This window comes from Tachypleus tridentatus, chromosome 3, assembly GCF_004210375.1.
Source record: "Tachypleus tridentatus isolate NWPU-2018 chromosome 3, ASM421037v1, whole genome shotgun sequence".
Classification (NCBI taxonomy): Eukaryota; Metazoa; Arthropoda; class Merostomata; order Xiphosura; family Limulidae; genus Tachypleus; species Tachypleus tridentatus.
The window spans coordinates 69,317,075-69,339,107 of NC_134827.1; the positions used below are offsets into that span (position 1 = coordinate 69,317,075).

At 35.8% G+C, this 22,033-nt stretch overlaps 1 pseudogene across 1 annotated transcript; it reads right to left on the reverse strand.

Annotated features, from left to right (window-relative positions):
* Positions 1-202: 202 nt before the first annotated feature.
* Positions 203-12,165, reverse strand: LOC143245893 (MOB kinase activator 2-like; annotated as a pseudogene). Its single transcript, XR_013025703.1, has 6 exons — positions 12,095-12,165; positions 9,620-9,784; positions 5,851-5,947; positions 5,518-5,642; positions 4,199-4,678; positions 203-1,457 (listed from the first exon to the last, which is right to left on the reverse strand). The product of XR_013025703.1 is annotated as an MOB kinase activator 2-like (transcript).
* Between the last annotated feature and the right edge of the window lie 9,868 nt (positions 12,166-22,033).

A 22,033-nucleotide genomic window follows, 5' to 3' on the forward strand; every position in this document is an offset into this window, starting at 1 on the left:
AAACAACTACTTTTTATTTTATTTAGTAGTTTATATGTATAATGTTATACTTTAAGCACATAATCTCTTAAGAACAACCTTAGGTTATACTTTTATTGCTGAGCAACACTATATGAAAGCTATTGTTGGAACGTGTTTTTACCAAACGCTCTAGCTTTTATATACAGGGTGTCCCAAAATAACGTTTACACTCTTTGCATCATTATAACTTGCCTTGTTTATTTATTTTAACAATGAAACAAGATACATATGATAGCCAAAGGATTTATTTAAAGATTTAATACTGAAATCAAGAGAAAAAATAACAAATAAAATTCTTCCCAAGGAAAACTCTCCTTGGTCGAAATTGTAAAATGTCACAATTTGCTTGCTTCACTTCAGGTGTTCAAACTGAAATCCGTTCTGCTCCAGACACATCTCATAACGGGAAGAAATGGAAGTGCACACATCAAACACCATCTCATCTGGTATTAAAGCAAATTGTTCTTCAATTGCAACTCTCAATTCGTCAATTGTTGCCCTTTTTGTGCTGTAAACTTTGTCTTTCATAAACCCCCACAAAAAGAAATCCATGGGTGTCAAATCTGGTGATCTAGCAGGAAATTCTACACTACCTCTTTGTCCAATCCATCTGTCTGGCATAGATGCATCCAGATAAGCTCTCACGTCGCGATGGAAGTGGAGAGGAGCGTCATCCTGCTGGAAGAAACACTCTTCTTTTCCAAATTGTTCTTGGATGCGTGGCATGGCAAACTCTTGTAGCATGTTGAGATAATTCAATCCTGTTACGGTGTCATGGAAAAAGAATGGTCCGATGAGTCCCCTAACGGACAGACCACACCATACAGTCACTCCAGACAAATTCAAGTAATGTTCTTCTGTAACATGTGGATTTTTTGTTGCCCAGTAAGTGCAGTTGTGTCGATTTATTGAGCCATTCAGCTTAAACGTTGCTTCGTCACTCCAAACAATTTTGAGTGGAAATTCATCATCGCCTGCACATCTAGCAAGATACCATTCACAGAACTCAACCCTTCGATCAGGGTCATCTTCATTCAGAGCGTGAACAAGCGATGGGATAAAACTTTTTGAATTGAGAACTCTTGAAAATGCGATGAACGCTGGATTTAGGGACACCTGTTTCACGAGACAGTTGGCGCACTGATTTTCTTGGAGAATTCAGAACAGTATCAATGACCTCTTGCTCTCTTGTTGGGCTTGTTGATGATCTTTTTCGACCGGAGCGACCCTTTCTCATATGGTGGAGAGTTCCGTGTTCATCAAACTTGGCGATGATGCGTGAAATGCTGGGGCGAGATGGCGCATCCATATGGAACTTTCTAGTAAAACGTCTTTGCACTTCAGCTTTGTTTTCGACTTTCCAAAAGGTTTTGAGAATGAATAATTTGTGCTCGATTGTAAGCTGATTATCAGCCATCCTTGGACACAAGTCAAATCTGAAACAAAAGAAACGGTTTATTAGCTATACACAGTCAAAGAGTGTAAACGTTATTTTGGGACACCCTGTATATATATTAGAAGATGTTATATAAGGAAGCACTTTGTTTTTGCTTGATTGCCTCATTAAAATGATGCGCACGCTCGTACGCACGTGTTTGTCTGTGCAATTTATATCTATAATTTATAATATAAGGGACCTCTATTTTTCTATGTAGTTTTTTGCTAGCTTACCTCATCAAAAGGATGTGCAAGCAGATGGATTAGTAATAATACCCACGAACACACCCTCAGGGTCAACTCAGTATGGGTGAAAAGTTGCAGATTTCTAGGTTTTTTCCTGTTGAAGCTATGGTGATCACATTTCTTTTCTATGTGAGTTTTTGCACAAAATGATACTCACTCTCATGCGGCCACATATGTAGATAAGTAATAATACACAGGTACAAACCCTCAGGGTCCAAATAGCATGCGTACAGAATTAAGTTTCTGGGTTCTTCCTTCTTGGAGTTATGGTAGTCATACAGATACACATGGATCCACAATTACGCCCTTTTAATATTCTAGATGATTAACATTTAACGCTTTTTAAGACAATATCCTCTCCTCAAATAATTCCTCTCTCCCTCCTAAATCCCCTTTCACAGAACAAAAACAACTTCACGAATCCCCATATTCGGGTTATCTTCGGAAGCTCTAACATTAATAGGCACGTTAATGAAATTTGCAATTAAAATATTATTTTTCATTTAATCGAACCAAAAAACAACTTTTCTTTTCGTTATTTTAAAGATATAATATAAAAAAACTCGACCTTTACAGTCTAATCCTGTTTGGAATGGTTACGCACCCTAAAGGTCCTCGAACTATCGGCTGAGAATCAAGGATTTAGAATGAAATACAAATAAAGGGCCCGTGGACCACAGGCAGAGAACCATGAAATACGAATAATTTACAAACTTAAAGCTTGTAGATCACAGGTTGAGAACCATGGGATTAAAATGACATACAACAAACTAACAGTTTGTGAACCATAGAGAACCCATGGGTTTAGAATGATCTATAAGAAAACTAAATGTTCGTATACCCCAGGTTAAGAACCATGAATAACACCAGGAATCTATTTTCTGAGGACAAAATAACTGTCCTCCGCTGGTACAGCGATAAGTTAACGAATTTACAATGCTAAAATCAGGGATTCGATTCCCCTGGTTGGACTCAGATAGCCCAATTTGGCTTTGTAATAAGAAAACACATACAACATGACTGTTCTTCGTTTTTATATAAATAAGGATACCACAGCAAAATGGAAAATTTATTACCAATGTAACATTTCCAAACTAATTTTTTTAAAGGTTCTTCATTGAAACCAATAATCTTTTAGCAGCGCCTGGGAGCCCGGCATGGCCAAACGTGTTAAGGCGTGCGACTCGTAATCTGAGGGTCGCGGGTTCGCATCCCCGTCTCGCCAAACATGCCCGCCCTTTCAGCCGTGGGGGCGTTATAATGTGACAGTTAATCCCATTATTCGTTGGTAAAAGAGTAGCCCAAGAGTTGGCGGTGGGTGGTGATGATTAGCTGCCTTCCCTCTCGTCTTACACTGCTAAATTAGGGACGGCTAGCACAGATAGCCCTCGAGTAGCTTTGTGCGAAATTCCCAAACAAACAAACAAATAATTTTGTCTCATTTGGTTTTGATAAGGATATTTAACTGTTACCTTAAAACCATAAACAATAAAACATTGAAATAGAAAAAGTGAATGTTTTTAATTGAAGAAATATCTTATCTTAAATTTTTCAATGTACTAAATTGAAGAATCTATTTTTTTCAATAATCAGAAGTTGCACATTTTTTATATATTATAGGATTTCTAACTTGTGGCGGAAACACGAAATTTTGGCAGAAGAATTTGAATACAGCCGCATAACGACTTTCGTATTATTTACGTAGTCAGTCAGCAATAGAAAACTAATTAAACGCTGTGTGGTTTACGCGAAAATAAATAACGAAGTTTACTAGAGCTGAGCTTTTGCGTAATGTGTGTGCAAGTAAAATTATAAAAGTTTGATTTCGAAACCTTAAAGTTTACTGAGGAACCTACTAAATTAAACTGTTATTTCAAATATACATTAAAACTTATACAGTGGCACGTCGATTCATCATTAGGTAAAGAGTACATTTTGATTGTAACTTTCACTACGAGTTAAAACGTTGTAATTACTTAATTATGAACTTGTCTACTGTAAAAGTTTGTTATTGTATTTTTGAATTGAGTAGTTCTAGTTAATCTTACAAAAATATGTAAAAAAGTTCACTTAAGTTTCCGTAAGATTTTAGACAAAGCGAAACTTTTAATTTACGAGTGACAATGAATTAGACCACTCGGCTGCTCGTACACGTAAAAAATATAATACAATAACTGCACGGAATATCTAACAATATGATCTTCTGTAGCTTCCGGATTAGCAACTGATAACATAATACTACAGATCCAATTCTTCGCTTGATAAGACAAAGAGAGGATGGGAAGTAATGCTAAACTTTGTATGTGCCACCAGATGGCGAAAGTGAGATATGTTGCTGTATGTTAAGAAAAGGCCCTTAGTAGTCAAGATAACGTGCTTCTGAAATACGTTAGTTGCTAGGGTAATAAACATCACTCTCACTGAAATTGAACTGGCGAAGAACGACAAGAAGAGGATTTTGTGAACATTGCCAAGTCCATTGCACAAGACTTACAGTGTCCACCAGAACCAACACGTCTGTGTAAGACCGTTATGGAAGGAGAAGATACGAACTGCGCAACGATATAAGATGAGGCAGATCTTTTGTTTCCTGGCTTAACCAATAAGTCACTTTCTAGAACCACGGAATTTGCTGAGCTTACAATTACAGGTTGCTTGTCAGTGTATCTTTCACGTCCAGGAAAACTGGTTTCATATTTCTTTAAAACTGGTGGTGTCTCAGTTCCCGCGTCCTCCGAAGAGTACAGTTTCAGGGCTGCAGCCAAGTCCTGAAGCATGTCAGTGTCACTCTCTTCCAACAAGTTAAACTGTTGGGTGAAGAGCATGAAGTGGGAGAAAAGAGAATTGAGGTGGGCATGAAGGCTAACGAGAAGTACTTCTCTGAAGTGGGCTTGGTAAATATGAGCTACCACGTGCAACAGCAACCTGAAGATTTTCTTCACTACGATTTCAAAGGAACTGGGAAAGAATTTATCTGAAAAGATACCACAGAAACAGAGGGTAAAAACAAATATTCTGAAATATTTGTTCATTTTTGGGATAAAAGCAAACGATATGAAATCATTAGTTAGAGGTAAAAATACGAACTAGAAGTCAGTTCTCATTCTTCTCAAAGGGTTATGCAACATTTCTTTGAAACCTATCTCTTCTCTGAGAGGCTCACTATCTTACTTCTGCCAACTTGTTAGAGTTTTACTTTATACATTGAGCAGTAATTTTAGGGATAAGAGTTTTTCCACATAATGATTTTCCTGTGAGAAAATTACCAGTAAATGTAGGGTTAAGACTCTAGACAATATATTTCCTAGATGTTATTAATGAGTAATTTAGAGTTAACGCTTTTTCTAGATAATGAATCTTTGAGTTAATATGTAATCTATAACCTGCACACACAGATATACTCATATTTATATCACACAGATGTGAAACAGAGTGAATCAAAAATAAATTCATCTAAATACGTACTATCAAGAAATACAAATATGCGTTTATTCTTTACCCATCTGTTTTATTATAGTTACTGATGAATTGTATAAAAACACATTATATTATGAGCCTGAATATGAGGCTGAAAAAAACATGTTTCAAACATCTGTATATTTTTGATGAGAATGATAAATATAGCTTGATGTGAAATATAAGCATTGCGGATGGCATATGGAATTTGATGTGATATATAGGTACTGTGAATGAAATACAGAACTTGGTGTGAAATACTGATGATGTAACTGACATTAAACTTGGTATAAAATATTGAAGATGTGATAGACATACCGAATTTGGTTTGAAATAGTGATGACGTAAATGACATACCGAACTTGGTGGGAAATATCGATTCATCATTCACAGTTTTCTGTGTGAACGTCGTCACGTGATCTACATATTGTGGAGCCGATACCTTGCATTTTTTTCCCTTTCCGTCGAACCATAAATATTGTCTAGAATATTAAAATCCATTTGTAAATACACTGTATACTTCACGCCAGAAAATGACTCATACAAAAACAAATTCAGAAGAGATACGACTAAAAAAAATGTAGATGATATATATATATATATACACAATGTGACTTATAAATCATATATTAAACACTTTACTTTCGATAAGAACTGGACAAAATGGTGTGGCCTTATAGAAAAACCTACCTATTATAAGGCCCCGTCATATCCGGACAACCAGATATTGTACAGAATTCAGACACTGTTCCATAGAATAAATTCACATTATCATAGAATGCCAGTGCTAAAAGAGAAATCGAAACATTTAGATTCATCTCTTAGTTCAATTTCTTCACCAAAATTTCTGTTTCAATAAAACATAGAGAAATATTAAAACAAATGGCATAGTTTCTGAAAAGACGTTGTTTTTTTTTAATATAGCAGTCGGTAAAATGATAATAATATTAAACAAAAAACTTTCACATCTATCTAAGATTAGAAAGAGGTTTGGTTGTTATTAAACACTAAGCTATATAATGGGCTGTCTGTGCTCCGTCCGACATGGGCATCAAAAGTTGAAGTTCAGTGTCGTGAGCCTGCAGAATTACCGCTTAGACAAGGAGAGTATTTATTGTTTGTTTAGTTGCTAAGCGCAAAGCTATACAATGGGACACCTGAACTCGAAACCCAAATTTAAGCGTCGTAAGCTTGCACTTAACGTTGACGTACTAGGAGAGGGGGAGCAATTAAAAAGAGGAAAAGAAAAACTATTAATCAATGCTCACCTCACAGAATAGTCATTTAACACCAGCTTGAATAAACATAAATACTTCAAAAATAAAAACAAAAACAATACAATAATTATAGTTTATTCTGTAACTTGTACTACATTTTGAAGAAATAATTCATTCAGGAATTAAATATTAGTTGATGTACTACGGACGGGGAAGGCATTGGGACGACGCTGGTTGAAGACACGATGCCACGACATGGTACACTCAAGGCTTGGTAACAATCGGACTAGAAGCTCGCCAATAGTAAATGGACACACAAGAGACTTTTGTCAAATAAGTTTGAAGTATACACTAATTTAACGTGTTAAAAAGCAGTTTATCTTTCTATTTATTCTGTCTTCTGTAAAATTAAAATCATTTGCTTAATTATGCGCAAGTCTACATAGTGGGCTATCTGTGCTGTGCACACCGAATGAATGAAGCCCTGAATTTCGACGGTGTAAGATTTCAGGCTTACTCTGAGCCACCAAGGGCAAGTTTTTGAAACCCAAAGAGTCAATGCTTTTGTATCCTCTAATACTGTTATACGGAAATTACTTAAGAGGAATGAATTCATCTGGTCCAAATTATATATATAAAAAAACTATTTAAAAAAATTAAGTCCAATTAATTTGATTGTTTATAATTAATGACAAACTAAACAATAGGCTATCTGTACTCTGGTCACCACGGGTATCGTTGTAAGTCCGCAGACATACCGCTGGGGGGCGAAATCCAATTAATAACAGTTCTCGTGATATTAAGTAGTTCAACCTGTTCCAGTAGGGTAGCATAACCAGTTCTAGTGAGGGTAGCTCAACCAGCTCTTGTAGGGGGAATTAGCTGAATCAGTTCTGGTAAGAGTACTTCAACTACTTCTAATGAAATTAACTCATCTAGTAATAGTGAGAGATCAACCAGTTCCGATGAGGGTGACACATTTGCTTCTAGGAAGGGTAATTTAGCCATTTTTAGTGAGGATAACTCAACTAGTTTTCGTGAGGATGGCTCACCTAGTTCTTGTTAGGGTAACTCAAACAGTTCTCGTTTGTGTATCTCAGCTAGTTCTTGTTTGTCTATTGTTTTGTTTTGTTTTTTTAATTTCGCGCAAAGCTACTCGAGGGCTATCTGCGCTAGCCGTCCCTAATTTAGCAGTGTAAGACTAGAGGGAAGGCAGCTAGTCATCACCACCCACCGCCAACTCTTGGACTACTCTTTTTACCAACGAATAGTGGGAACGCTCCCACGGCTGAAAGGGCGCGCATGTTTGGTGCGACCGGAATTCGAACCCGCGACCTTCAGATTACGGGTCAAACGCCTTAACCCATTTGGCCATGCCGGGCCCAGCTAGTTCTAGCGAAGGTAATTCAACCAGTTCTCATACGGGTAGCTCACCTAGTGCTAATGAAGATAGCTCAACCAGTTATAGTGAGGGTAGCTTAACCAATTCTTGAGGGTAATTCAGCTGGTTCTCATGAGGATAACTCACACAGTTCTTGTAATAATAATTCAACTAGTTTTAATGAAGGTAGCTAAACTATTTCTCTTAAAGGTATCTCAACTAGTTCTCAACTACTTTTAGTGAGGGGGGCTTATGTAGTTGTAATAGGGGTATCTCACCTAGTGAATGAACCGACTAAAATACTCATTGTGAAACGCTAAAAATAAACTGCAGTCCAACCCCGCGGTTGTTTAACCAGTTCTACTGGGAATAGAATAGCTCAAGTATTTCTATTCACGATATCTAAGTCACTTCTAGTGGGAGGAATTTAACCAGTTATAATTGGGGTAGCTTAACTAGTTCTTGTGAGGGTAACTCAGTTTTCATGCAGTAGCTTAATCACTTCTCATAACAACACCTCAACCAATTATTGTTAGCTAGTTTTCGTGACAGTAGCTTAAACCAGTTCTGGAAAGGGTAGCTCAGCTATTTCATGGGAGGATAGCTAATCCAGTTCTTGTAAGAATGGCTCACCTAGTTCTTCTTAGAATAACTCAGCCATTATAATAAGGGTGGCTCTAATAGTTCTCGTGAGGATATCTCAGCTAGTTGTCACGAGGTTACCTCATCCGCTTCTTGTAAGGATATCTCATCCTGTTCTAGTGAGTTAGCTCACCTAGTTCTTATTAGGTTACCTCAACCAGTTGTAATGAGGATAGCTCAACTAGTTCTCGTGAAGACATCTCAGGCAGTTCTTTCGACGGTACCTCAAATGCTTTTCATAAGGATATTTCATATAGGGGATGAACCAACTAAATAAATGTAAAATGTCAACCATAAATTGTAGTCCAACGTTGGTAGTAGCTCAATCAGTACTTGAACCAGTTCTCATTATGGTTGCTCAACCTATTCTAATGAGGGTAGCTCAACTAGTTCTCGTGACGGCACCTCAGCGACTTCTAGTGAGGGCATTTCATCTAGTGCTAACTAAACCAGCTCTAGTCAGGTTAGTTCAAGTAGCTCTCATAAGGGTAGCTCACCTATTTCTAGTGTGGATAACTCAAGCAGTTCTAGTGAAGGCACATATCCTCTTTTTAGTGGGGAAAGATCATACAGTTTTCGTAAGGATAACTCACCTAGTTCACCTGAGGGTAACTCAACCAGTTGTAGTGAAATCAGCTCACCTATTTCTAGTGAGGGTAGCTGAACTATTTCTTGTGAAGTTATCTTAACTAGTTCCCGTGAGAGTAGCTCGTGTAATCCTAGTTAGGATGTCTCAACCAATTCTAAGGAGGGTAGCTTAAACACTTCTATTGAGTACAACTCAACCAGTTCTCCTGAGGGTAGCTCGTATAGTCCTAGAGAGGATATCAACCAATTATCCTGAAGGTAACTCAAACAGTTATTGTTAAGAGTGGTTCACTTATTTCTCATGAGCATAGCTCACCTAGTCATAAAGAGACTAGCTTACCTGGTTCTTGTGAGGGTAGCTGAATCAGCTTTTGTAAGGGTGGTTCACCTAGTTCTAGTGAGGTAGCTTAGCCATTTCTTGTGCTGATAGCTCAACTAATTCCAGTGAGACTGGCCCACTTAGTTCTAATGAGGGTAATTCAACCAGCTCCCCTGAAGGTGACTGAACTAGTTCTCCTGAGGGTAGATTGACCAATTCTTGTGAGTGTCGATCAAATAGTTCTAGTGAGGTAGTTTAATCAGTTCTAGTAAGGGTAACTCACCTGGTGAATAAACCAACTAAAATACTCACTGTGAAACGCCAACCATTCATTGTAGTCCAACCCTGGAGGTAGTTTAATCCAGTTCTCGCATTTGAGCTTTTTGAACTGTACATTTAAGCACCGCAGAATCTAAATACAATTTGGACTCATCTTCAGAGGGCACCACTGCATCCTCGTCTTTCCGACGTGTTTTCCTATTGTTAAATAAATGTTTTTCTCAAATAAATGATTGTGATACTAAAGGAAGATTAAATTTCAACTTCAAAGTACTTTGCTTCTGAATATAATGACAATTTAATAGTTCAATTAAATTTATTTCAAGTTTAAACACATTATCTCTTCATTGAACAACAAACAGTGCAGGCAGTTATTCAAACAGAAAATACTTTCAAGAAGGTTTTTGATTCCACTTATGACGAAACCTAACTTTGGACTTTACCACAAGATAGTACCATGCTCTAATTACAATTCCTATACTATCGGAAGCAGCTATACTAACTCCCTCTTCTCCAAAAGTTTCCGGATTAAAGGATTTTTTTATTAGTATTTATCTTCATTGTTACGGCTTGTCAACTATCTTACTTTTCCCAGCTAGCTGCCCCCATAGGTTGGCCTTAATAGTTAAAACTTCAGAAAAGATAGTTACGATATGCAGCCGAAAAATCTAAAAATATCTAAACAAACAGAATTTATATAAATGTTTAATTATTATTTTCAACATCGTGAACTGAAATGCTCTTATCAATATTTCCAAAACTATTTTTGTTATTTTCGAAGAAGCCTCACTCAGAATAAATAGGTACATAGAATGAGCACGCGCAGAAACAAATCATCCCATAAACGTTTCGTGCACGCTACAACGTTCAGACAAAAGTGGACATATACTCAGTATAGCAATCGTCGATAATTTGGAGTACCATAAGAAACAGAGTGAGTCACGTAATATAGCGTCATCACAACTCAGTAAACGCAACGTTAAAAATGCCGATAATTAAAAACGGCGAACGAAATGGTAGAAGAATCGCTTGTAGTTGTTTTTTTAAGAGTGAACAAATCTGTCTAACTGTCCCTAATTTAGCAGTTATAGACTAGAAAATAAATAGATGGTCAATCTCAACCATTTCCAAGTCTTGGACTGTTATTTTATGAAATAATAGAAGAGTTGATTGTTAAATTAAAACATCAATACGGCTGAAAGAGCGATCAGATTTGCTGACGGGGTTCAAAATATCGGCCTACAAATCTCAAATCACCATACCCACCAGGCCTAAGAAATTCAATAAAATATTTTGTTACAAAGTAAACCAACAGAAAATAAAGATGTATTCAAATTTATTTTTGTGCATTTTGAACTGTACATTTAAGCACCGCAGAATCTAAATACAATTTGGACTCATCTTCAGAGGGCACCACTGCATCCTTGTCTTTCCGACGTGTTTTCCGACTTTCACATATAGTTAGTCTGTTATTACTGAAGGTTTTGAACAAATATACTGTGCCAGTATAAGTCACCAATGTCTAGATTTAATTAGTTTAAAATTCATTATCTGTAATAAAAATAATAAATGATTGACTTATTGTATCTGTCCATTTTCCAATAAACCATTGATTATCTCCAGTTACACACAAAACTTGTGAAAGCATGAATACATTTCATACTGTTCATAGTTTGATGTAGTGTTCTATAGGACATTTAATATTTCACAAACCATACATAATCAATAATCACCCCTACAGTTAAATGAGAGTTATTGGTTACTAATATTAAAACACCACAACTTTGTTTGTCACAAAACACACATACAAATTTCTAAATGTCATTTTTAAGTTCATAAAACAAACTAACCCGTATCTGATGTCTAAGATATAGACGGTTATTCGTGACCACACGTTATTAAATGTAAAGCTTTGATACATTAACGTCACCAACGCATGTTTGGTGCGACGGGGGATTCGAACCCGCGACCCTCAGATTACGAGTCGAACGCCTTGACCCACCTATCCATGCAAGGCCCTCTAAATAAGTAATTATACTGAAGCCTTCTGTTCTTCTGTTGTGATCATGTTAGAGAAGAGTGAGATTCAAAAGTGTGTCCAAATTATAAGATGGACGATACTGATATTTCTACACATGCCTACGCGATTACGCCTTCAGAACTATCAATATTATTTTGTGTGTCACATTTACACAACAAATATGCGAGTTCTATATCAAAAAGAGAAAGTAGTAGCCTAGAAGTAGAAAATTATTTCCTACTGAACCATCAAGTAATGTGACTATACATTATGTGACGAATATATGAATTTATTTTGTTACAAAACTATTATCAGCTGTAATATCAGCCAGCTCATTCATCAAAGATTTCTTTAATTTCAAATCTAACCTTAATCAACTTAATAATAAAGCCTTAATGGCCAGTTTCGATGTCATATCCATCTTTACAGAAGTCCCAACCACTGAAGCCTGCAAGATAACCTTAGAACCCCATATCCGAGACCCTAACCCATCAACAGACATTCTCAGCAACCAATTAGCAACCCTCAATGAATTTACCACGATGAAGACAAACTTCATGTTCAACAACGACAACTATACACAAACAAATGGCCTAAGTATGGGCAATCCAGTATCGTCAGTTCTAGCCAATATTTTTATGACACAAGTTGAAACACAAGCAATTAACACAGCATTACATCCACCACTAAATTGGTACAGATAAGTAGACGACACGATTGCGGGATTCACATATACAGAACACACGCTTAATTTTTTCAATCACATTAACTCTATGCATTCCAACATTAACTTTACATGTGAACAGGAAGAAAGCAATCAAATATCATTTCTTAACCTCAAAATTACAAGAAACGATACACAATTTAAAACAGGAATACACCGAAAAATCACCCATATTGGACTATACACTCCTTGGGACTCAGCATGTTGACATACTAAGAAACCAAATAAGCACAGCCATAAAATTATGCTCATCAGATAAAATTAACACGAATTAGACAAAATAAAACAATACTTCATCAACATCAACAAGTTTCCTCCACAAACCGTAGAAAACATTATACACACACACCTAGACAAAAGGCAAAGTCAACTAATAAAAGTAAAGATATTCCATGAATTAAAAAATCACGAAACCATATACTGCTGTATACCACAAATTCCCGACATCAGCAGAAAAATAACCAACATTTGGCAAAAACTAACATGGCTCACCTAGTTCTTCTTAGAATAACTCAGCCATTATAATGAGGGTGGCTCTAATAGTTCTCGTGAGGATATCTCAGCTAGTTGTCACGAGGTTACCTCATCCGCTTCTTATAAGGATATCTCATCCTGTTCTAGTGAGTTAGCTCACCTAGTTCTTATTAGGTTACCTCAACCAGTTGTAATGAGGATAGCTCAACTAGTTCTCGTGAAGACATCTCAGGCAGTTCTTTCGACGGTACCTCAAATGCTTTTCATAAGGATATTTCATATAGGGGATGAACCAACTAAATAAATGTGAAATGTCAACCATAAATTGTAGTCCAACGTTGGTAGTAGCTCAATCAGTACTTGAACCAGTTCTCATTATGGTTGCTCAACCTATTCTAATGAGGGTAGCTCAACTAGTTCTCGTGACGGCACCTCAGCGACTTCTAGTGAGGGCATTTCATCTAGTACTAACTAAACCAGCTCTAGTCAGATTAGTTCAAGTAGCTCTCATAAGGGTAGCTCACCTATTTATAGTGTGGATAACTCAAGCAGTTCTAGTGAAGGCACATATCCTCTTTTTAGTGAGGAAAGATCATACAGTTTTCGTAAGGATAACTCACCTAGTTCACCTGAGGGTAACTCAACCAGTTGTAGTGAAATCAGCTCACCTATTTCTAGTGAGGGTAGCTGAACTATTTCTTGTGAAGTTATCTTAACTAGTTCCCGTGAGAGTAGCTCGTGTAATCCTAGTTAGGATGTCTCAACCAATTCTAAGGAGGGTAGCTTAAACACTTCTATTGAGTACAACTCAACCAGTTCTCCTGAGGGTAGCTCGTATAGTCCTAGAGAGGATATCAACCAATTATCCTGAAGGTAACTCAAACAGTTATTGTTAAGAGTGGTTCACTTATTTCTCATGAGCATAGCTCACCTAGTCCTAAAGAGACTAGCTTACCTGGTTCTTGTGAGGGTAGCTCAATCAGCTTTTGTAAGGGTGGTTCACCTAGTTCTAGTGAGGTAGCTTAGCCATTTCTTGTGCTGATAGCTCAACTAATTCCAGTGAGACTGGCCCACTTAGTTCTAATGAGGGTAATTCAACCAGCTCCCCTGAAGGTGACTGAACTAGTTCTCCTGAGGGTGGATTGACCAATTCTTGTGAGTGTCGATCAAATAGTTCTAGTGAGGTGGTTTAATCAGTTCTAGTAAGGGTAACTCACCTGGTGAATAAACCAACTAAAATACTCACTTTGAAACGCCAACCATTCATTGTAGTCCAACCCTGGAGGTAGTTTAATCCAGTTCTCTCATTTGAGCTTTTTGAACTGTACATTTAAGCACCGCAGAATCTAAATACAATTTGGACTCATCTTCAGAGGGCACCACTGCATCCTTGTCTTTCCGACGTGTTTTCCTATTGTTAAATAAATGTTTTTCTCAAATAAATGATTGTGATACTAAAGGAAGATTAAATTTCAACTTCATAGTACTTTGCTTCTGAATATAATGACAATTTAATAGTTCAATTAAATTTATTTCAAGTTTAAACACATTATCTCTTCATTGAACAACAAACAGTGCAGGCAGTTATTCAAACAGAAAATACTTTCAAGAAGGTTTTTGATTCCACTAATGACGAAACCTAACTTTGGACTTTACCACAAGATAGTACCATGCTCTAATTACAATTCCTATACTATCGGAAGCAGCTATACTAACTCCCTCTTCTCCAAAAGTTTCCGGATTAAAGGATTTTTTTATTAGTATTTATCTTCATTGTTACGGCCTGTCAACTATCTTACTTTTCCCCGCTAGCTGCCCCCATAGGTTGGCCTTAATAGTTAAAACCTCAGAAAAGATAGTTCTAAGTTCTCTGCGTTACGATATGCAGCCGAAAAATCTAAAAATATCTAAACAAACAGAATTTATATAAATGTTTAATTATTATTTTCAACATCGTGAACTGAAATGCTCTTATCAATATTTCCAAAACTATTTTTGTTATTTTCGAAGAAGCCTCACTCAGAATAAATAGGTACATAGAATGAGCACGCGCAGAAACAAATCATCCCATAAACGTTTCGTGCACGCTACAACGTTCAGACAAAAGTGGACATATACTCAGTATAGCAATCGTCGATAATTTGGAGTACCATAAGAAACAGAGTGAGTCACGTAATATAGCGTCATCACAACTCAGTAAACGCAACGTTAAAAATGCCGATAATTAAAAACGGCGAACGAAATGGTAGAAGAATCGCTTGTAGTTGTTTTTTTAAGAGTGAACAAATCTGTCTAACTGTCCCTAATTTAGCAGTTATAGACTAGAAAAAAAATAGATGGTCAATCTCAACCATTTCCAAGTCTTGAACTGTTATTTTATGAAATAATAGAAGAGTTGATTGTTAAATTAAAACATCAATACGGCTGAAAGAGCGATCAGATTTGCTGACGGGGTTCAAAATATCGGCCTACAGATCTCAAATCACCATACCCACCAGGCCTAAGAAATTCAATAAAATATTTTGTTACAAAGTAAACCAACAGAAAATAAAGATGTATTCAAATTTATTTTTGTGCATTTTGAACTGTACATTTAAGCACCGCAGAATCTAAATACAATTTGGACTCATCTTCAGAGGGCACCACTGCATCCTTGTCTTTCCGACTTGTTTTCCGACTTTCACATATAGTTAGTCTGTTATTACTGTAGGATTTGAACAAATATACTGTGCCAGTATAAGTCACCAATGTCTAGATTTAATTATTTTAAAATTCATTATCTGTAATAAAAATAATAAATGATTGACTTATTGTATCTGTCCATTTTCCAATAAACCATTGATTATCTCCAGTTACACATAAAACTTGTGAAAATATGAATACATTTCATACTGTTCATAGTTTGATGTAGTGTTCTATAGGACATTTAATATTTCACAAACCATACATAATCAATAATCACCCCTACAGTTAAATGAGAGTTATTGGTTACTAATATTAAAACACCACAACTTTGTTTGTCACAAAACACACATACAAATTTTTAAATGTCATTTTTAAGTTCATAAAACAAACTAACCCGTATCTGATGTCTAAGATATTGACGGTTATTCGTGACCACACGTTTTTAAATGTAAAGCTTTGATACATTAACGTCACCAACACACACACAGGCAACTAGTCAGCCAACTCTTGGGGTACTCTTTTACCAAATAATAGTGGGATCGATCGTCACATTATAACGACCCCACGGTTGAAAGGGCGAACATGTTTGGTGCGACGGGGGATTCGAACCCGCGACCCTCAGATTACGAGTCGAACGCCTTGACCCACCTAGCCATGCAAGGTCCTCTAAATAAGTAATTGTACTGAAGCCTTCTGTTCTTCTGTTGTGATCATGTTAGAGAAGAGTGAGATTCAAAAGTGTGTCCAAATTATAAGATGGACGATACTGATATTTCTACACATGCCTACGCGATTACGACTTCAGAACTATCAATATTATTTTGTGTGTTACATTTACACAACAAATATGCGAGTTCTATATCAAAAGAGGAAGTAGTAGCCTAGAAGTAGAAAATTATTTCCTACTGAACCATCAAGTAATGTGACTATACATTATGTGACGAATATATGAATTTATTTTGTTACAAAACTATTATCAGCTGTAATATCAGCCAGCTCATTCATCAAAGATTCCTTTAATTTCAAATCTAACCTTAATCAACTTAATCATAAAGTCTTAATGGTCAGTTTCGATGTCATATCCCTCTTTACAGAAGTCCCAACCACTGAAGCCTGCAAGATAGCCTTAGAACCCCATATCCGAGACCCTAACCCATTAACAGATATTCCCAGCAACCAATTAGCAACCCTCAATGAATTTACCACGATGAAGACAAACTTCATGTTCAACAACGACAACTATACACAAACAAATGGCCTAAGCATGGGCAATCCAGTATCGCCAGTTCTAGCCAATATTTTTATGACACAAGTTGAAACACAAGCAATTAACACAGCATTACATCCACCACTAAATTGGTACAGATAAGTAGACGACACGATTGCGGGATTCACATATACAGAACACACGCTTAATTTTTTCAATCACATTAACTCTATACATTCCAACATTAACTTTACATGTGAACAGGAAGAAAGCAATCAAATATCATTTCTTAACCTCAAAATTACAAGAAACGATACACAATTTAAATCAGGAATACACCGAAAAATCACCCATATTGGACTATACACTCCTTGGGACTCAGCATGTTGACATACTAAGAAACCAAATAAGCACAGCCATAAAATTATGCTCATCAGATAAAATTAACACGAATTAGACAAAATAAAACAATACTTCATCAACATCAACAAGTTTCCTCCACAAACCGTAGAAAACATTATACACACACACCTAGACAAAAGGCAAAGTCAACTAATAAAAGTAAATATATTCCATGAATTAAAAAAATCACGAAACCATATACTGCTGTATACCACAAATTCCCGACATCAGCAGAAAAATAACCAACATTTGGCAAAAACTAATAACAAAATATGACATCTCAGTTAATACCAAATTTATTCAAAAACCAGGCACAAAACTAAGGTCTATACTATGTAAAAACTACACTGACAAACACAACACCAACATTATTTATAAAATACAATGTGATAACTGCCACAACTTCTATATTGGAGAAACAAGTAGAAAAATGGAAACCAGATTCAAAGAACACAAAACGTCACCTTCACACGTTTTCCAACACTGCAAATCAAATAAACACAACATAACCATAGAAAACACCCAAATACTAAATAAAAAACAAACACAAACAAACGCAAAATTAAAGAAGTCTTACTTATGCAACAACTCAAGCCAATACAAAGGAACACCTTTATACCTACATTAATATATATATCAAACATCTATATCTCTACATTCTTACACAACCGTCTTCAAACATGTGGTCAGCTACTGGTCAGTAACCCTTTCTTTCTTTGTGAACCTGACGATGACCGGAGAAGGTAAAAACTTTTTTCTCTCCTCTATTAGTGCCTTCTCTACACATATCAGCTGTTTTTTAAATATATGATACAAGTCTTTACTTAATCTGTTTTAAACTGCATGAGTGTGATATGTGAAGGTCAGCATGACGGTGAGACAAGTAGTGTAATTTTCAATGTTTCGTATGGTTTCTAAAATGAATAAACTTTGATAACTTGCCCTTCATGTTTCCTTTATTGTAATCTACTTGAACAAGCATATACAACAGGTATTATTACACTGAGGTGTATGTCAGTATTTTATAAACTAAGGAGTTATTTTAAATATAATATTAGTATATCTTGAAGTTTCGTTCACAGTGTTTCAGAATACTTGTTAAATATGTAATTTTTACATATATTAACTCTTTTACATCGATATATGACGAAACATGAGATTTCTATATCAAACAGAGGTTTGTTAGAAACCAATATTCGTGGTGTGTAATTTAACCGTAAAAGATTACGTTTGACATTTATTTATAAACTAAGAAATTTCGTAAATAGTATCATGGTATTTTAGAGTTTTGTTAACAAATGTTTCAATATGTACGATGGCCCGGCATGGCCAGGAGGTTAAGGCACTCGACTCGTAATCCGAGGGTCGCGGGTTGGAATCCCCGTCACTCCAAACATGCTCGCCCTTTCAGCCGTGGGAACGTTATAATGTCACACTCAATCCCGCTATTCGTTGGTAAAGGCGTAGCCCAAGAATTGGCGGCGGGTGGTGATAACTAGCTGCCTTCCCTCTAGTCTCACACTGCTAAACTAAGGACATGTAGCTTTGCGCGAAATCCAAAAAAACATATATTAACATAAAATTACACGATTCTAGCAGTATCTACGTTTAACAGAAAGTTACGCTAACATAGTTTTTAGGTTTAACAAAAAACTATACATTAGGGCTATCTACACTAGCAGTCTCTAGTTTTGAAGTGGTAGACTAGTGGTAAAGCAAGTAGTTAATATTACCGGTCACCAAATTGTGAGCTAGTTCAGTCAAATAGTGGGATTTGACTGTTATTTTTATAGCACATCTACAGATCCAAACTGTAAAGCGCTTTTTTTTTTTTTCTGTCGTGACGGCACAAACATGAGATTAGATAAAGGGCAGTCAGTCAGCAATTCCTGCTTTTAAGCAGCTACTCTGAATAGAATAGTGGGATTGGGTGTATTATTTTGTAAGGAACCACTCCATAAAGGGCGATAATGTTGAGTATGTATCATGGCTTGAACTTAGGACCTTGAGACCGCAGCCCAAAACGCATACATTAGGATACATATGGTCAAGACAGATACATACAAAGAATATGAATGTGGACTACAGACTATAAATTCATTCCCGGTTAGTTAATAACGCTTACAGATAGTAACTTGCTCACCTTATGGTGGTATTCCCTCCCCCAGAATCTTTAAGACAACCCGCCTTGAAACCAGCTAGTAAGTAACTCATGTATGCAATGTAACCCACTAAGAACGACATTTCTGAAACAAAGAGTAAGCTCATGGGTTGTGTTTTTATTTCATATAGGATAACTCTTTTTCTGTTGTTTTTTTTGGGTGTCTGGATATCAGGACGAACCCAAACGGCCACTGCAGACGCTCAAACCAAGATGTTGAATTATTTTATATATTTCATAGAAACTTGCAAATAAGTATCAAAATTCTGAAACCGTATTGATTTTATCAGACACGAGGATAAACGTAGGTTTACTTACAACAAAACGGAGAAATCAACAATAATATGTACTCGTTATATTGAAGTAGGTTTTAAAAAACGATCAGTGATGTCGATGTTTATTATACTGCTTATTACTATGCATGCGTACGGCATCCAAACAATATTCCAAATCGGTGTATCCAATAAAAGTGATATAATCAACAAAGACAGACTGTTTCCTTATATTGAAAAAACATTGCGCTAAAAATTTTCTTCTTCAGGATGAAAGTTGATTCAATTTTTTTCCTTTTCACTCCATTTTTGGAGAATCTTCTGTGTCTGTTTTCGTAATATAATTTGTTACAAAACTTACTTTATTATTATGCTGCTTAAACTTTAAAACGGCTGCGATGATGCATTCATAGGATGCAGAAAACTGTTTACACGATCTTGTTACACAGGTTTACCTTAAATTTCACTTCTCTGTAGACATTGTATCATATGTATGCTATAAAGCTCAGCTTTGCTGCAACATTATAAAGGGTCCTCCGCTGTTACAGCGGTAAGTCTATGGATTTATAGTGCTAAAATCAGTGGTTCAATTCCCCTCGGTGGTCTCCGCAGATAGCCTGATGTGGCCTTACTATAAGAAAAAGAACACTACAAGGGCTACCCTGTACTTCTAGCACAATCAACGATCGTTAGATTTATTAATTTTCTCAAAATTTAATTTGTAATTAAACATTTAATTTCCTGATTCCACAGTTGCAGATAATGAAACTCGCGTTTGTCCACACTACTATATGGGCACCTATTGAAATATTTCTAAGCGAGGCAAAATACGTATACTGGGGATCAGCTTTTTGCAGTGTAAGTTAACATATATTATGCGTGCTTAAACGCAAACACAAATTTACAGCTTTAGTAAAAATTACTAAAGATATTTACTTTAAAAACGATGTTAAGTTTACGTCACAATACGAGTAATCTTTTATGAAATTTAAGGGCAGCAATGCGGGCGTCCATATTTACAAATGCATTTGGTTCGTGGATAAAACATATTATTCATTACATCTAGAAACTATTTATTCAGAGAAAAAGCCGAAACTTGAGAGTTTTTATCGAACAAAAAAACTGAATAGAAATTACATATTAGCAAAAATCGTAAAGAATTTAACATAAAACTCGAACTAAAATAACTTAAGTAAAAGATACATTGCGTGTAGAATGATCGTTAATTCTCAATATAAGGCTTAACTTAAAAAGACCTTTTAGCTTTAATATTAGGCTTAATTTAGGTAACCACTTAGGTACACTGCATCTATATATTTTTCAAAACCAACACAATCTTAATCAAAAATGATAAAAGATTAAAAAGACGACGGAAAACATGATTCCGTTATTATATATGATTTATTGATATGGAAGCAATTCTAAACTAACTTGTTCCTGACACTATTTTAAGAACATAAAAATTATTAGGATTACTCTTAACTTTCACGTTTTATTAAATTCAAACAGCGACATCTACTTTATTAGTATAAAAAGTGAAATGTATTATATTAGTCAACGAAAAATTGATACCTATTACGTAGCTTACAAAACTGAATGATCTATTTTTCAACATTTCTTGGCGGAATCTTAAAACATAAGCTACAAAAGGAAGTAAAAATTACATATGGCACCTTGTTAGCCTACTATGATTAACCACAGGTTTTGACATTATTTGTTTATCCTAAATTACAATTAACTATAGTTTTAACTTATGGTCAACTACAGATTTTCTACAGCGGTAACTTGTTAGTCAGATAAAATGGCTTCATGTTTTCGACACGATAGCTTGTTAACCTACTATGATTAACTTTAGTTTTTATACAGCGGGAATTTATTAGTCTACTAAAGGGTTAACTGTAGTTTCTCGACAACTACAGATTTTTATTCTGGTATGTGAATAACTATAGTTTTTCTACAGCAGTAGCTTGTTAGAATTATATATGGTTAATTATAGCTTTTCGGCATCGTAATCTCACTAAACCTGAGTCAGTCAGTAAACTATTATAAAGATCTTGTTAAATAACTGTTATAAGAAGGTTTCACTAAGTTTCAGTCAGTATGTACACGTATAAAACAATTTGTTTTATATCTTATACATCGCTATTAAAATACTTGTGTGTAGCAACGTAATTAAATGGCTAACCAGTTCCGTCAGTTCCACCCCTGTTAGTCGTCTTTATTTCCATCATTCCTCTGACATACAGTGTCCTCTTTCAAGGAGAATTTCTAACCAATCACGAATTTGAAGACATTTGAATAATTAAACTCGGATTTTTATTAAGAAATGTAAAATGATCAGCTAATAATTGTATAGCAGCTACTTTTAGAGAAGTAAATGTTTTATTCGTACATATAATATCACAGCAGAGTATTCATAGTAATGTCCAGCCCATAATCAGAACAAGGTATTCATGGTAATGACCAGCTCATAATCGTAACAGGGTATTCATTGTAATATCC